At 30.6% G+C, this 17964-nt stretch overlaps 1 protein-coding gene across 2 annotated transcripts in view; it reads left to right on the top strand.

The window, feature by feature from the left end:
* The window catches only part of LOC123273198 (venom dipeptidyl peptidase 4-like), a 158043-nt gene that overhangs the window by 1086 nt on the left and 138993 nt on the right, over positions 1-17964 (top strand). The gene's annotated exons all lie outside the window — the stretch shown is intronic.

Here is a 17964-nt window from a genome sequence, read left to right as displayed (position 1 = left end):
GATAAAAAATTTTATCACGGATGAGAGGTACGTTCACCAGAGAAGAGATATAAAAATTCCCGACGCGATAAAAATAAGCGTGAGTGGAGATAAGGATAGTCATAAGCGTAAAGTCATAGAGAATAGAGAGTAGAGAAAACCCGGGATTCATTTATCTAGGCAAGAGCCGCGGGCCGCAAGACTCATTAAAATTCACCAAGCAAGCTTCCAAGTCCCAGACACAGTAAAGAGACTATAGACTATATATGGAGCGAAAAAACCTGGATAAAACAAAGAGATCTAGAAACGAGGTGCGAGCCAATGGAACCACCGAATCCTATCCTATTCTGGCCTTTACTTTGCTTAACTCTTTTATCTAAAGATCCACTGCCAGTATAACAGATGACATCATTCCATTCTTATCTCCATCTCTCGTATCACCCGCCAACCCTCCAACCCTCTACGCTCATTCAGCTTAGAAATCAGACGGATCTCTTTGTCTCAATTACCCTCCCATCTGCTCAAATTATTTTTGAATACTTTTCAACACTTCACTTTACATCTCCGGCTCTCTAATTCTCGAATGTAATTTTTTTGCACGATAATTATTTTTATTATAAATTTTATGCTTAATATTTTATTTATTAGCTTTGTTTCGTACGCTGAAGAACAAAAAAGAAATAGTTTTGATTTTTATGAGCAACTTATCGTCGAATACGACGACTAGAATAAAACAACTGTTTTTATCTTATCGTTAGTACTTACAATTGTAGTAAATCACTTTTTATGACATCTATGTTACGTAAATTTTATGCTTAGTTAAATTACTCGTTATAACGAATGCTATGTATATGACAGATTGTTGAGCGACAGTGAAATTTATATTGACGCTGAAATTATATTTTTAATAAATCTTGAGCGGGAAATGTTAAATTAGAAGTGTAAATAAGAGTAAAAGAAATTAGCAAGTTTGATAAAATTATCTCAAGTCAGTTGTCACTTAACCGGCCCCAGTCGTAATGTAGTCGGATTCACGGTAATATTGCATCAGGAGGACGGTATCCAATCTAGCCCTTTTATACGTCTCTTACTCCCGCTCACTATCATGTTCTTACACCACATCCGGTAAACTAATTTTAGTGTTTCCACTTTCGAGTTAATCCTTATCGTTTGATGTTTCTAATTAGGTTTGAGTTACCTTGTTTTAAGCCCGACTAATTACCGGGATTTATCATTTTATTACTTGCTTTATGATTCATTCAATTATTAATCACTTTGAAATATTTACAAAATTCATTTTATATTTTCTGAATCAGGTTTGCAAATTATTACATTTAAAAATTTTGGATTTATTTTTATTCAAACAAAATTAATCATTTTAATTATTTATTTTTTAAAAAATCCATTAATGAACTTTTTTTAATTTTATTATTAATTAAATAAAAAGTAAATAAATTTTCTGTAACTCTGTTCTAAATTGTAAATTCAATATCGATTTAATGACAGCTCCAAGCAGCCAATTATCAGAATCTAGTCAATCATCAGAATATCACTGAGTATGCAATAAATTAATTTAAAAACATCCTCTAATTTTCACGCACTAATTAATTCTGCGCTTTCATAATAATAATAATAATAATAATAATAATAATGAGCATAATTGTGATAATAACAGTAACAATATTATCAAAGGATCCAGAAAAGCATAATTATACAGTACCAGGATATATCAGTCATTACAAAATGAATCGATAATGATGTGTTGATCCTGGCAGGTGAGTTTGTCTAATGCAATCTCTCACGTTTTCCCAGGATACACATCGTAATACCGTAGTTCTCATTTTACCTCTGGTTCGCTCATATCAACTGACCAGTGAACTGCCCATCCAATCCAGCAGACCCATGCCAGTCACCCGCAATTTACCTTCTCTCAAATTATTCTCAATTATTCAATCCATGTATGCTACGACTGCGTGCAATGAATACAATCCAACCTATAACTTCTCTCTTTTTCTCTTTCTATATATATATAATATAAATGCTACACACCGCCATATAATTCATATATATCCATGTACATTTACAATATATGTGAAAGATAATGCCAGATGATTTTCGGCCAGGGAATCAAGCCCCATTCCAGCTTATTTTATATTTATATTTATATTCACTTTGTTCTGAACTCTAAACGAATTCGTGATTAATAACTTTGAATATTTTCCTCTATAAAACTTTAAAATTTTTTCTATTAAACTTAATGCTAAATTATTTTTTACAAAACTCCTCAGTGAACTTTTTATTTAAATTTATACTTTAGAGTTTTTAAATCAAACTATGTTATTGAATTATTATTTATTTTCAAGAATGTGATAAATACAATATATCAAATTTCGTATAATGAAATTGCTTGTACTTTTTGATAAAATGAAATGCGCGGGCTTAAAATACGTCGTGATAATAATGTTCAATGAAATTCGGTGGTATTTTAGCTATCCGGGTCTGGTTGTTATTCAATAATTTATTTATTAATTTATTTATTCATCGGTCTAAATTCAAGAGCTATCAGTGCGTAAAACCTCGTCACTTATTCGGATTTTCAACGTATCCGGCATTCACCGGTGCTATTTTTGTCGGCTGTTCGATTTCCCTCGTATTTAATATTTATTTAATTTTTTTTTCACTTTAGTATATATCGTAATTTAAATGCAATTTATTTTCTGAAGCAAACACTGATTCATTCATCAAGTGAATTTAAATGACAACCGATAAAATCCAATCACTTTGTATTCGTTTATCGTGAATAATTATTCTCATTTTCGAATAAATTGTTATACTTTTTTGTTATTATTTATTATTATTGTTCGTGTTTTATTCATTTAATTAAAAATTTTTAATTACTTGCTGTGGTTGTGTGTTGTCTAATTAGAGCTTAGTGATTGAGTTTTAATAGCATTCGTTATATTCGTTAGCACTTAGTAAATGGCCAAACTTTGCGGTTCAGGTATGTTTGTAATTAACGTGTTAATTGTTTACAAGTAATTAAGCAACAATAGTTATTAATCATTACTTAATTGATAATTAGAATCAAGTTGAAAATATTCCAAGATAATTCATTTTTTTATTCTTTTAAAAAAAATTCGCATAAAAAATTTTTTCACTATGTTTTTTATATTATTAATTTATTTTTAAAAAATCATTTTTATTTTTCAACAAATATTTTGATATAAATTATTGTCAAAGTAATTTAAACCTTAAAGTGATATATGAAAATAAATTTTCAAAAGCGAGAATCTAAAGCCTCAATTTCTTGACTATAAAACTAATTTGTCATTTTTTTATTCAAAACATTAAACATATTCATAAGAAAACTTTTTCACACGCGTTTTGTAAAATTGGCCCTCGTTTTTGCATCAAATATTCCCGAGATTTCTTCACTTTCATATCGTGCAGCTAAAACTTTTATAACTGCGCGAATTGAAAACAAACTTTTAAAAGATAGAGAGAGGTGACGACAAACAGAGCAAAACACAAAAAAAGTTTAATTGTTTAACGAATGAACCATTAGAAGTAGGACCGAAAACTCAAAATCACTATAATTTATATTAGCCTTAAGCTTTATCAAATAGAAATAAGTTCATCAATTTAAAACATTTAGCCTCGGTGATAAATTAGCGTGTACTTACCATCAGCCAAGAGCTTTATTTATTGCCCTTTAAAAATGTCCAAGTCGAAAACTTTAATGTTAATAATTCTTCCTCTTAGTACTTATATCTTTATCTCGTTGTCCTCAATACTTTAAAGTACTTAACTTTTGATATATATCAGTCTTCAGTTCGTAAATTATACTATTTTTACTAATTTCGAGTCTCCCATTTTCAGTTTTTTGGCTCTTGCGTAAAAGTAATTAAAGCTTTATTTAATTTAATGAAGGGTGAGCTTCAATATCCCGAAATTTAAATATCCAGCCCTTTATTTATTTTCATCCTGTATCGTCATGAATTTTATCCTTAAATAATCTATGCCTCAAAATTTGCGTAATTAATTTTTTTAATAATTTAAATTATTTCAACAATCATAAATTATAGTAGTTAACTTAATTATTTGATTAATTATTGTAGAGAAAAAAAAATAATCGATAGTTTCTACTTTCTACCAGTTATTTTTTTCTGTATAATGATTCAAAATTTTAAATTTCTTGTCATTAATTTTTGACAGATAAATCCGCTGAGAGACAAACCTCTCAACAAAATCCGCTTTCAGTTTTTGATAAGTTAATAAAAGATGAAAAGTCGGGTGAAAATAAATTTTTTCAGGCTGAAAAAATAATTAGAAACAAGATGAATATTGTGAATAAAACAAAAGGTAAAACAATGTGATGAAAGAAGCGGAATGAGTGAAAAAAACACCAACAAAGATGTAACACAGTGAGGAAAGTAATCCACCTCTGAAAAGGACCTACTTCATTGTTATTTTATTATTATTGTATTAAAATGAAATATTTAAATTATAATTCACAATTTAAACTTCTTAGTTGATGTAAATATGCGAAATACATCATCCCGGTAAACAGAATAAACGAAACAACCTCATTAAAATCCGGACAAAGGGCCAGAGCTTATTTAATGTTTCGTGGAAAAGACGCGAAAACAAAAATAAAAAAGGATTGGGCTGAGTTGGTGGAAAAAATAGCCAGAGGTAGAGGTTGCGCCGTACTATACTGAAGAATGTTATTCTAGAGTGGATGTATGGACTAATTGAAATTCGATTCGAGCATTGCAATCTCAAATGGTAAACGTAACAAACGAACCATCAGATGAACCGCCGCCGTGTATGCTATTCTCAAATGTCCGCTATTCATCGGAATGTTAAATCATGGAAATCAGATACAGTGAAATGGACCGAGAGCGAATATGACCCCCATTTCAAACTTCATTTTCTCTGTGATGACTTGACAAGTAATTCCAATTACAATAAATTCAGCTCACTCATACGCTCCTCTTCTTGCTTATTACCGTGGAAAATATCGCAACTTTTATTTCTGTCACGGGTTCGATTTTTTTTCCGGGTATGTTGCAGCGAGCGTATGAATAAAGTTTAGAGTTTCAACGTTCTAGGAATTATTTTCCCGATATTTAGAGTCCGGGGATTTTTGCACAATGTGTTCTACTTAGTCGGAGGCTTAATGAGAACAAACATGAACAAAAATGGGCTAATACGTTTTTTTTTAGTATAAAAGATATTTTAAATTTTATTTCTCTTTTCAAATTTTTTTTTTAAGTTAAGTGAATTCTTAAATAAATATTTCCTTAATATAAAAATTACATAATTGCGTTTTTTAATTATTTCTAAATACAGTGTAGCCTCAAAATAATGAATTCCTTGATTTAACGAATTTTTCAAAATCCCCCAGAACTGCCCATAAGAGTCTATGTAAAATGTACCTTTTTGTCATATCAACCGCGAAAGTTGGATTTTCGAGCAACAAACACAGGGCGCAAAGAATATGATTTCTGACAGTCTATAGTTTAGTTAATTTGCCTCGCACTAGTATCGAAAAGTAACTTTTCTCTCTCTATCTGTCTTTATATTTCTGCACGACTACTAAAATACGCTATAGATGAGTCGAATTATCTTTTAATTTGATAAACGTACGCTGGGTGGAGTACAAATCATAAAAAAAAAATCTTAATGACAGTCGAATTTTGCAAACGACTTTAAGGTAGTTGTTGCGTGATAGGCATTTCAACAGAAAATTATGAAATTTTTTTTATTGAAAGATAAATATATTAATAATTCACTATCAAAATTTCAGATCAATTGACCGCACGGTTTTTGAGTAATTAATTTTCGAAATTGCATTTTTTACACGTAGAGGTATAGAGAGATGGTAAAGTTAGTATGAAATCTTTGGCCCACTCGAGTGATACAGAAGATTTCATACTAACTTTACCATCTCTCTATACCTCTACGTGTAAAAGATGCAATTTCGAAAATTAATTACTCGAAAACGGTGCGGTCAATTGATCTGAAATTTTGGTAGTGAATTATTAATATATTTATCTTTCCATAAAAAAAAAATTCATAATTTTCTGTTGAAATGCCTATCACGCAACAACTACCTTAACATCACATACATTTAATCCGTCGTTATTTAATCTCTTGGGACATATTCTTGTGCCTTTAAATAAAATAATTAAACATTTTTGATTGTTCTATCAATCCAACTACCGGAATTGATATCACAAAAAATTTTTTTCGACACTTTATGATTAATGGTAGGGACCCTGATAAACTTGAAGTGAAGGCACACGTTTGAGGTTATGGATACATTCTTATCAAGACCTCGTACTATATCCGGACTCGCTACGCTTGTTCAGATAAAAAGCCCGGTCTTGATAAGAATGCGCCCATAGCCTCAAACTTGTGACGTCACTTCAAGCCGTCAAAATGTCTACCTTTGTGCATATGTATCGAAAATAACTATTACATTACGAATATATTTTTCAAACAACCTCACTATAACGAAAATTCAATCATTGCAGAATATATATAGAAACTATTATTGACCTTTATATAACGAATTTATCTGCCTATAACCTCTACACGGAGAGAAAAATGTGGAAATCATTCCTATAATTTTAATGAAATGTTTTCCTATACCATTTTAGGAACGATTATTTAAATTATGGGAATTGTACCCATCATTTGTGGGAAATGTTACTATAATTATGGGAATGGTTCCTATAATTATAGGAACGATACCTATAATTATAACTGTAATATCGGCATGATTCCCATAATATATAGGAATGGTTCCCGTAATACATAGGAATAGTTTCTATAATATTATAGAAACCATTCCTATAATATCATGGGAACCATTCCCATAATATTATAGTGATAATGCCTAATAATATTGAGATATTTATCATTACAACTCAAGTTATTTGTGACTTCGATGACCTCTTTGAAGCATTTAAAATTATTAGTAATTTCGATAATTTTACTTGCTTCCCAATAACATCATTTGAAATATGTAGAATAACTAATATTGTTTTCTTGCTCTCCTAGCCGAAAGTACGTTCTTCCTGGACGCACTTTACTCCAGGAAGAGCAACTTTTATGGCTTGCTCTAACGCATGCAGGCTACGCATATTTTCTGGCCGGCAGCATAGAACCTCGCTTTCTTTCGTCATTTCGTGGCGCAACCGGCCTATACAGCGAGTTTCAATTGTATATAACAGTCACAACATCGTCTGTATGTAACGTGTCAGCGCAGGAACTAACCAAAAAATGTCAAATAAATAAAAATAGGTAATTTCTAACTAGATTATTGTTAATGAACTATTTAATAATAATACAGCAAAAATAATTTATATAAAAATTTTTAAAAATAATATAAAAGTTTTGTAAATTTTATTTGCTTTCTTTTATATTTTGACAGCTAGTAAAGCAATGTTTATAAAACAATTCATGTACTTTACAAGCTTCTAATAATTTAATTTCAATCTTTCTTAGCCGTCTAATCAAAAACTAATTTTTAATCAACTTAAAAAAGTTAATTTTGTTATTAAATCGAATTTAAATATTTGTCACGAGTTCTGTGCATGTTATCTCTCTTAACCCTTCGTCATTCGCGTCTTTTTTAGTTTCTTGCTCGCACTATAGTGAGTCTCTATAGGTTGAGTAGTTGTTAGGCGGCGATCTGCTCATGACGCGAGTGACGAAGGGTTAATGAGAGCATTTGTTAGTAAACTTTAAAATAACTTATTTTTTTTTTATTTATTAATTTTTACTTTTTTATTATGCCCGCCCCGACCAGCAAAACCTCGGCTTGACCTCGGCTTTGCAAAAGTCGGGCGGCGCCCCCCTCACCCCCGGCAAAACCTCGGCTACGTCTCGGTTTTGCAAAACCCCTTCCCCGGGGTTGCGTACTTTCTCCATTTCGGCTGGAGAGCAAGAAAAATAGTACACAACACACGACCAGAATGTTGGATGCCCTGACGTATGTGATATGATGGCCTCGGCTACGCCTCTATTGTTACAGGATACGCCTGTATTGTAAATAAATAATTTGTTTTAAAAATAAAATGAAATTGTAAAAATAAACAATGAATTTCCATATCTATTTTGCTTCTCTAATTGTATAGTGAGAAAATATCCCTTTTAGTAGAGAAATTTTAGAATTGCTACAATATTTTTCAATATTATCTAACACAATACTAACTGAGTTGGAATAAAAAATTTAAGATTAAAACAATTCAAAATTATGAAAAAGAAATTTTTAGTGAAAGATCAATTTTTATTTACAAAAAAAAATTTATTAGCAAAAATATATATAATAATTACTTTATATTTTTGAAGTGATTGCTTCATTATTATGAACATAAACATTTTTCTATTGTTATGTGCATCATTCCCATAATATTATAGGAACAATTCCTTTAATAGTATAGGAACCATTCCTATAATATTATAGGAACCATTACTTTAATAATATAGGGACCATTCCTATAATATTATAGGAACCATTCCCATAATATATTCAAGCTATTCCATTATTGTATAGGAACGTTTCCAATAAACTATGGGTATGGTTCCCATAATGAGCATAGGATTGATACCTATAATGATCATTTTACTATAGGAACCATTCCCATAATTTTTGAAAAGGTTCCTATAAATTTCTCTCCATGTACATAACGTATCCTACAAATTATCCTATATATAAACAGCAATTTATGACTTTTAAATAAATAATTCTGTTTTGATTTAAATGAGTTGTTATTTATTAGTGGAAATTTTCTTACCTTGTTATAACGAATCGAGTTTAATCTAACCTTTATATAACAAACCTCGCTGTTGCGAATAACTCGATATAACGAATAATTTCTATTTCCCTACAGTTTCATTATATCAAGGTTGCACCGTAAATCAAAATTGTAAACAATAAATTTACAAATAGAAATTGAGAAATTTTTTTATTTGATTAAGAATAATAAAATTTTTCAAGTTAAACATTTTTTCTCTGAAATGAATTTATTTTTTAATGAAATAATACGAAGTAATAAATAGCAAAATAGTTTAATTAAATAGAATCGGCGTGTTGGAAATCAATGAACAAGATAAATTACAATTAAACGTTGTATGATAATCTCAAAGGGAATCAATTGTTAAAGTGGTACCAGTAGAGCAGACAGCGGATCGGTGTAAAGGGTAATAAAGGGGCAGTACGCGATGCGCGTGTTTGGTAACTGAGACTGTAAGAGCATCAACATCCAACTGTGGCTGCGGCTGGACTATTTTGTACACACTAAACACAACACACATCAGTTACAGTGGATGAAATAGATCGGATTAGCCGTGTTGGTGGTCTTTGCGGGCCATTCCTCACGCTAATGAGATGCTCCGTTGATCCTGCCCGCTGACTCGGCCCCTATGCACGCGCCTATCACCGCGGACATGTGTGTGCCATCGCTCTGTTTTACCTTCTACCCCTTCGCCGTCTCGTCGACCAAAACCATTACTATTAATATCGCAATCAACCACACCGTCAGCTACCACCTGACGCTCAAGATTACAAGCGCGAATTTATCATCTAAAACTAAACATTTAAAAAAAAAAATTATTTATTACATGCTTTTAACGCTGAGTTTTTAAATTGTTATTATTACTTCTCAAATTGATAAAAAATTTTATTTAAACTGAAAATATATTAACAAGATTATTAGAAAAAAAAAAAAACATTAGATTTTTATTATTTTTTTTTATATTGCACAAAAGTTTGAGTTGTACAAATAAAGTCCAGAATATTTCATTTTTTTTTATATTAAAAATTTTCTACGACCTGATTTTCGCGTTATAACGACTTGACCCCATTGTAAGAATATTTTGCACATAATATTAAGTACAAGTAACAAATTGTGTACCTCGGGAGACATTTTATGCTCGAACGCGGAGGAACTTATTACTACTTATCACTATTACTTTGTCATTCTCTTTTGTGTCGTTCAAAGAATTATTAATTTTGTTCCATCTCATATTTAAAATTACATCTACCGAATAATAACCTCCGATATTCAATATAGTGTAATATCATGAAAATATTTAATAATAGACGTCAGTCATCTCAGGAATTATTCTTCAGAGGGTAATCTTCATACCAGAACTATTAGATTTATTTTTATTGTATACTGGGGTTAAATTGGAGCGAGTTGGGGGTCTGAAGTAAAACTGAACAATATCGCTAGAACCATTAACCCGACTGAAAAATATCTACTTCTTTCTTCTTCCGTTTTTTTTTTTTTATCATTTTACATTGGATTTTTTTGTTTTTTATTTTCTGCCACGATATCGAGTGCATTTTGGGTCCAAGTTATGAAGCAGTTATTGGTAGGATGGTACACCCGTGCTCGACTCATCGATGTCAGGATGTGATTAACGCTCATTTTTTTTTATTCTTTACCAATAACGTTATTGCCGAGCTGACCCTATTGGTAAATGTTTTCTATATAAACAATTATTTATTGAAGCATTAATATTCTTTCAAATATCCTCGATACTTTTTATCTAAATTTTTCTCTTTTACGCTGGAATTTTTATCGAGCACATTTTTTGATAAGTGAAAAATTTAATAAATTCTTTAAATTTTTGATATTCAATAATCAAAATTATAAATTATAAAGACTTGAAATTCAAATCTGATATTTTTGTTAATTAAATAATTAAAAGAAAAAAAAGGGATTTTTCTTAAGAAGCTTTTTAATATATTGACACAAAAATATTCATACATATAACAACTTTGAATTTTATTAATGAAATTTTTTTTTGCAAATAAAAAGAGAGACAAAAGTTTAGATTATTTATGAAAATATCAAATATTTATCAGAAATAATTAAATTTTTTTGCTCTGAAGGCATTTAAAGTTTTTTTTAAATATTCGGAAGTTTTTATTAAAAAATTGATTTTTATTTTAACTAGTTTACGTTGCGCGCGCAAGCGCGCGTGTTAATGTTGGTATGGAATTATCTATATTTTCATACTTCTGATATATTTGACCAATCACGTTACGAATAGTTTGCTTACATGATATATTTTCATATTTTTCATCTAAATTATGAGTGGATTTCAAATGCGTATAAACTCAAATTAAAAGCTTCAAAATTATTATTCAAACCATGCTTCAGTAGATCAACGTCAAATAGAAGTTCTAGACTGTAACATAAAATTATCCGAGCAACCGGTAGCCAAAAAGTAAAAGCGACTAAGTATTTGTTTAATTATTTTTAATTAAAGTAAACACGAAGCTGGAGTTTGAGTCTTGTGCATAAAAAGTACAATGAAACAACAAAATAAGAAAATTAAATCCAAACGAGTGTCTTTGAACTCGTTAAAGAAGTTGTCGTTGTTGTTGTAAAACGAGCTCGAGTACAGTAATACTCGTGGTAAAAGTTAATTAAAAGTTACCAGTGTAGTCTCATTTACGTTTACGATTTTTCGACAGGAGACTAGATTTTTCCGCGACAATAAATAAATAAATCTATTTATTTAACAGTGCCTATTCTTAATTAATAATCCCACGGAATAAAATTATTAAATTTATAATATTATTCTTTTAATTCGACATTTAATTTCCTCGAAAAAGTGTAAAAAAGGAAACAATAATAACATAACTGTTCTCACTTATTAAATATTCAGGCATTAAAACGTATTATTTAAGTGTTTTTACGAGAATGCCGACTGCTGGCAGTTTAAATTATAAAATCTCTATTCTGTTCTCTCTATACGAGATTTTATCATCTTAGCAAATGACCCAGTCAAAAATTTGCATACGGATATAAATGTTCTTCCGACTGTTGGGGCATCCGTGGGTGCACTTGGCTAGTGGATATGGACAGTAATGGCCAAACGTGGTTTCGACCGGGAATGCAATCTGTTATACCGAACCAGAGAACAGAATGTTGAAAAAAAATAAAATAATAAAAGTAAAGAGAATGGAAAGAAAGCGGGAAAAATAAAAATAAAATTAAATCCGTTATAACTATAGTTTACAAAGAAACCACTCTGCCTTTTTTTATGCTAATACAGTCGACGTTAATTTCCGACGTGGAAAATTTTAAAATAACAAATTCTTGTTTTTTATTTATAAGAAAACCTTTTATTTAAAATTCTTAAGAACAATTTTTATTTATTCGTTTTTCACTAAAGACTTATCAGCTAAATTAATAAATGATCGATTTATTCGAGGTTGTCTGAATGATGTGTGATACTAATGAGGATCCAATAAATTTAATGAAAGTAATTTTTAAATATATATTGGTAAAGTTCACCGATAAAGTGCTTTTCATGGGAACATTTTGCATAAATACATCCTTTCGATACATATAGAGTGCTGTTGACCAGGTTTCCGCTAGAACCGCGTATCGTTCATAAATTGTTACTGTATCCCCCGGCTCTCATGTTCGCATAATGGCCAGGTCGGCTGCATATTCTGGGGTGAAGAGTCATCAAAAGACTCACCCGCAGTTCAAAATCGAGATTGGCATTTTAATGATACTCTCTCCCATCGATATGTGCTCTCACTGCTTTTTATTGCTTGTAAAATTTTTATCCTGTTTTTTTTTTCTTTCCTTAAAAATGTCCAATGCAGAGATAAAAGAATATTTGAGGAGCTGAGTTTCAAAAGGGTATCTTTTCATTTTTGATTAATCCAGACAAAAAACTGGTTATCTTCAATTATAAATATTTGTTTTGAACTTTTTTTAATTTAGCTATAAAGTGCTATCGGTTATGAAGCTGCAATTCGATTTTCATTTATAAATCTTCATTATTCTCGAAGTAATTAATATTTATAAGTTCAGAAAACTGGTCGTTTAAAGTATGAAACGATACCCTTTTGAAAATCAGCTCCTTATTTTATTAAAATATAAGTCGACCGAAATTTGAAATTTCTATCAAATGTAAAAGTCAATTTAAAAAAAAATAAAAATTTAATCCGTAAATCTCAAAACTTTTAATCAAAATAACAATTATTCAGCAAAGAAAAGCGCATTAGCAAAAAAAAGTTAAAACGTAAATATGAGCAAGGTCACTAATAACCGTGAAAACGTTTACTCAGCACTTAAAAATGCAAAGACCAACTTAAAGCATATAAATATACATGGATAAATAAAATATGTCGACTGGTGGCGCAACAAAGCTTCTACTTGAGGTTGAAAGCGTCAGAGACAGCAAAAGCTTTCGGAGCTTTTGGGAGTACAGCAAACCGTCTGGCATGAAGGTACGGATATCTGGAATTTGCAGTGGTCTACTTCTCTCACCAACATCACTGGATTACCTTTTAGAGTGTCGAAATCCAACGCAGCAGATGGACCCACACATGAGTGACACGTATCCAAGGCAAATAACACTCTGCTTTGTGCATCATAAGTGCCATCACACCTCCAACGATCTCAATCCGTTGCGGGAATGGGGATGCAAAGCGAAAAGCGACTCCAGGGACCTTCTCTGTCCATTTTCTTCTCCGTTTGGCCACCGGACTCTCCATCGCTTCATCTTTGCCCCTGTACTTATATTGCGAATGCGGCTATGACTATCTGCGTCATGGCGTTTAATAGCCCGAGCATCGGGAACGAGCGACCAAGACGGGAAACTATCAAGTCAATTTAAAGCTCATCGACCGAAACACCGTGTACATCACACACTATGTACACTTACCTCTGTGTACAGTTATACTTGTACTTGGACCTCTACACCGACCACTGATAGCCGAGCGACCATTGTGGCCTCGTTTGATGATCAATGTCATAATCGATTAAACCCACTTCCAAAGGGTTAGAAAGCACTTACACTCAAAATTAAGCTTCATAAACTATCCATCAAAGGTATTTACATTTCACAGTCTCTATTTTTATCGTATAACCGCGGTCAAGGCAAAAAATTGCCTTTTTTATTTAAAACTAGGGCGGGCTAGCTTGTACAAAGTTTTAGTTCATAAACTTGACAATTATTGTGTCCAAGCGAGTGATAATATTCGATTAAAAATTCATTAAAGAGTTCTCAATTATTTAATTAAAAACTTTTTTTTAAATATTCAACATTTAAGGAAGTACGAGCGAGAGCGTGGGGAAATAGGAAGTTTTAATGAGTGGGGATAAGTAGGTAGGGTCGCGGGAGGTGTGACGGAAATAGTTGGGTGACTTTTAACATGTTCATTTGTTTATACAAGAATAATTGTTGGATTCTCTGAGCAAAAATAAATTCCAGTTACAAACTTTTACTTTTATATTTTAGATATTTAGTTCTTAGAAATATTTATTTTAGAAAAATAACGTATTTTCTATTATTAGTTTTTAAATGTGAAAAACACATTTAAAGCACATTTGTGCAGCTAAAATAAGAAAGCCTGTATAGGCTTGATTTTATGACCTCAGGTACTTGAGTTGTACAAAGGACTCCTTATTTAACACTATACAGTACAACCAAATATTACGGTCTTAGTTAAGAAGAAAAAAATGTTTTTTTTTTTTACTAAGGACAATACAGAGGGTTAGACCTCACAATAAAATAGTTTTGACATTATAGTTAGTCTGCGACTAAACTCTGTCAAGTAACGACACTTCTCTCGATACGATTCCTTTTTAAAATAAAGATTCTGTTTGAATCACTCTATGTGGATAATAATATTGTCCTAAATACTTTATTTATTATTAATCCTATCCATAACTTCCTACAATAATAATTCGAGTTTCATTAAAATTTTTATCAAAAATTAACTTTAAATATATTTTCAGCCCTTAAATAAAAAATTATTATCACGCTGATACAATTTTGAAAACTTGAAAGGATTTCACCAGATTGTAGGCAGCCGTTTATGAATTGAAGCCGAATATTAATTCAAGAGGCTTACTCTGCTTCAGCGTATTAATTATAAATGCTTATTCATATAAAAAAAAAGTTTGGAAAATCCAAAAGTGCACGCCTCATAACGCTCATTCATTTTTTAAGAAAAAATAAATTGTGTAACTGATAAAAAAAAAGAAAATTATAATTAAGTAATTTCTTACAGAGTACTTTTTTTTTTTTTAAATATCAGCGCCCTTTTTTCTTGTTATATGCGTACGCAGTCTAAAAAAATCTAGCTTTATCAAGTCGCGCCATAGTTTTCACGTGACAAATAAGAAAAATTCGTTTGTCTTTGTACGGTTATATCGTAATAAATTTTAATAAAAATTCAATTTAAAAAAAAATACGTAAACTAGGCTACTGATATGAAATACGGACCCAGTTCATCGCATTCGTAAACTAATAAAAAAGGTCCGGTCTTGAAATATCAATTTGTTCGGGAGTAATCATTGGTACATCCAAAATGGGGTGACATCCGGACGTCCACGTAAAATTTTTTTCAAAACGTTTTTTTTTTCAAAATAGCTACATGAAATGATTTTAGAAAGTAAAAGATGGTTTGATTTAAATGATTTCTCCGTGTACATCTACTTATATTATTGTATAAGTGTAATATGGTTGTGATATTTAAAGATCACAAAATTGCTTGACCTTGACGAGTCGAGTATAAAGCACAACCTCACGCGCTTCGCGCTAAGAGGCATGCAAAATATGAGCATTAAATCCGACATTAGAGGTAGCAGTAAGCTGTAAGCAGGGAAGGAAGCGTGAATAGAAACGGAGGTACACGGAAAAAACGAGATTTAACTGGTTTCCATGTTGGACGGAACCTAGTTCCATCTATAGTGAAAAAAATTTACAAATGGTTACTACTTCTATGTAGATTGTAGTAGGTACAGTTTTCGTTTATTTCAGTTCAATCCGAGATGGGGCTCAGAGCCGTCTGAGATTTATTTGTCTCAGATGGTTGTCAGTACCACGCGCATGCTCGTCAGTCCCATCTTACATAGAAGTGGCGTCCATTTGGAATTTAACTAGAATCTATCTGCAGATAGTACCTATTTTTACATTATCATTTTCAAGTGCATTTAGCAATCAAATATATATGAATAATATGAATGAATAATAAGTATATTATAATGAATAATACAGATTATAATTTTATTCCAAATCAAAAAACTAATTCTTAATAAGTTTTAAAAAAAAAAAATTTTTAAAAAAATTTGAATTTAAAATTAAAATTAAGAAATTAAAAAAAAAATTTTTTATTCTAGTGTGGTACTATTTTTTAAAATAAGATGAAGATTGGTATTCATCGAAATCTTATTTTAAAAAATATTACCACTGAAATTAAATTTTTTTTAAAATTTTTTAATTAAAATTTTTTTTTTTTTTAATTTTTTAATTTTAAATAAAAAAATTTTTTTTTTTTTAATTTTAAATTAAAATTTTTTTTTTTTAATTTTTTAATTTTAAATTAAAAATTTTTTTTTTAATTTATTTTTTTTTAAACTTATTAAGGATTAGTTTTTTGATTTGGAATAAAATTATAATCTGTATTATTCATTATAATATACTTATTATTCATTCATATTATTCATATATATTTGATTGCAAAATGCACTTGAAAATGATAATCAAAATACATCTGCAGATAGATTCTAGTTAAATTCCAAATGGACGCCACTTCTATGTAAGATGGGACTGACGAGCATGCGCGTGGTACTGACAACCATCTGAGACAAATAAATCTCAGATGGCTCTGAGCCCCATCTCGGATTGAACTGAAATAAACGAAAACTGTACCTAATACAATCTACATAAAAGTAGTAACCATTTGTAAATTTTTTTCACTATAGATGGAACTAGGTTCCATACAACATGGAAAACAGTTAAATCTCGTTTTTTCCGTGTACGGGGCTGGTATATAAGTTAAAGGGTTGGCTCTTACGTCTGAAATAGCATGGAATGATCGTTCTTGTGGAAGGTAGGACTAGGAACCTTTGGTAAAGAGGTTCGTCTCTGAAAGCACCGTGGAATCCGTTGAGAAGTGGTTTTCCGAGGTTCTTGTATGTGGAACTTTGTTACTATGTTACTCTCTGCCTCTGGTACGAGCACAGCCACGGCTACAGCTTCCATTCTACTTCTATACTTAAACTTCTGGTGCTTCTTATGCCGGTCTATCTACGGAGCGTTTCCCAGAGTAGAGCTTTGATCCCACCTCCGGCACCAAAGCACCACACGTCGTTGACTTTGAGATCTCGAAAATCTCAAAGGAACTAAAAATGAAATAAAATACCCCAAGAATGGAAAAAAACTTATTGGGTCGTGAGTTCTTGGTTAAATCCGAGTTATTTGCTACTCATTTTTACTTTTTCACTTTAATATTCTCGACGTCAAATGGACTCGCTGGTTTGCTCGTTCGAGTGCTCGCTGAACATTCGAGGGAATAAAATGGAAAATATATATTATATAAGAATGTGAAGTCGTCACGTGAAAAATCGTTCCTTCAAATGTAAAGACTTTTCTTGACGAGTCTATAAAACTTTCGGACCGCTGCTCATTCCCACGGTTACTTCTGTTATAGATCGAGCTTACCTTTTTTATTATACCCTTTAATCCATACTTAGTTACACTTGTTATTATTATAAATATATATGTTTCGCCTTGACCAAAGTGTTTAAAGTACTTAAATATTTATCGCTCACTTGACGCGTTAAAATAGTTCTGTTTTTTTTTTCATCGTGATTATTACGACAGTTGATGGTCTGTTATATCAATTACTATTTAATTAATTTTATTTTACGTCCGTTTATGACCGATAAATTTAATACTCATGCTTTTAGTTTATTGCTTATTCTTCAATAACAAATTAACAGTTTTTAATCGTAAAAAGTTACCATTAAAATATTATTTAAAAATTATAAAATATTATTTAAACTTTTAAAAATTTAAAAATTTTTTAAAGATAATTTTTTTATAAATTTTCTCTTTAATAATAATTATTAAAAAAAAATTGAAGTATTTTCTTTCCATAAATAAATAGAGGAATATTAAAGATTAATAAATAGAATTAGAATA

The sequence above is a fragment of the Cotesia glomerata genome, linkage group LG10, assembly GCF_020080835.1.
Source record: "Cotesia glomerata isolate CgM1 linkage group LG10, MPM_Cglom_v2.3, whole genome shotgun sequence".
Classification (NCBI taxonomy): domain Eukaryota; kingdom Metazoa; phylum Arthropoda; class Insecta; order Hymenoptera; family Braconidae; genus Cotesia; species Cotesia glomerata.
Note: the sequence above shows the minus strand (reverse complement) of the source record. Positions and strands in the feature narration are given on the sequence as shown.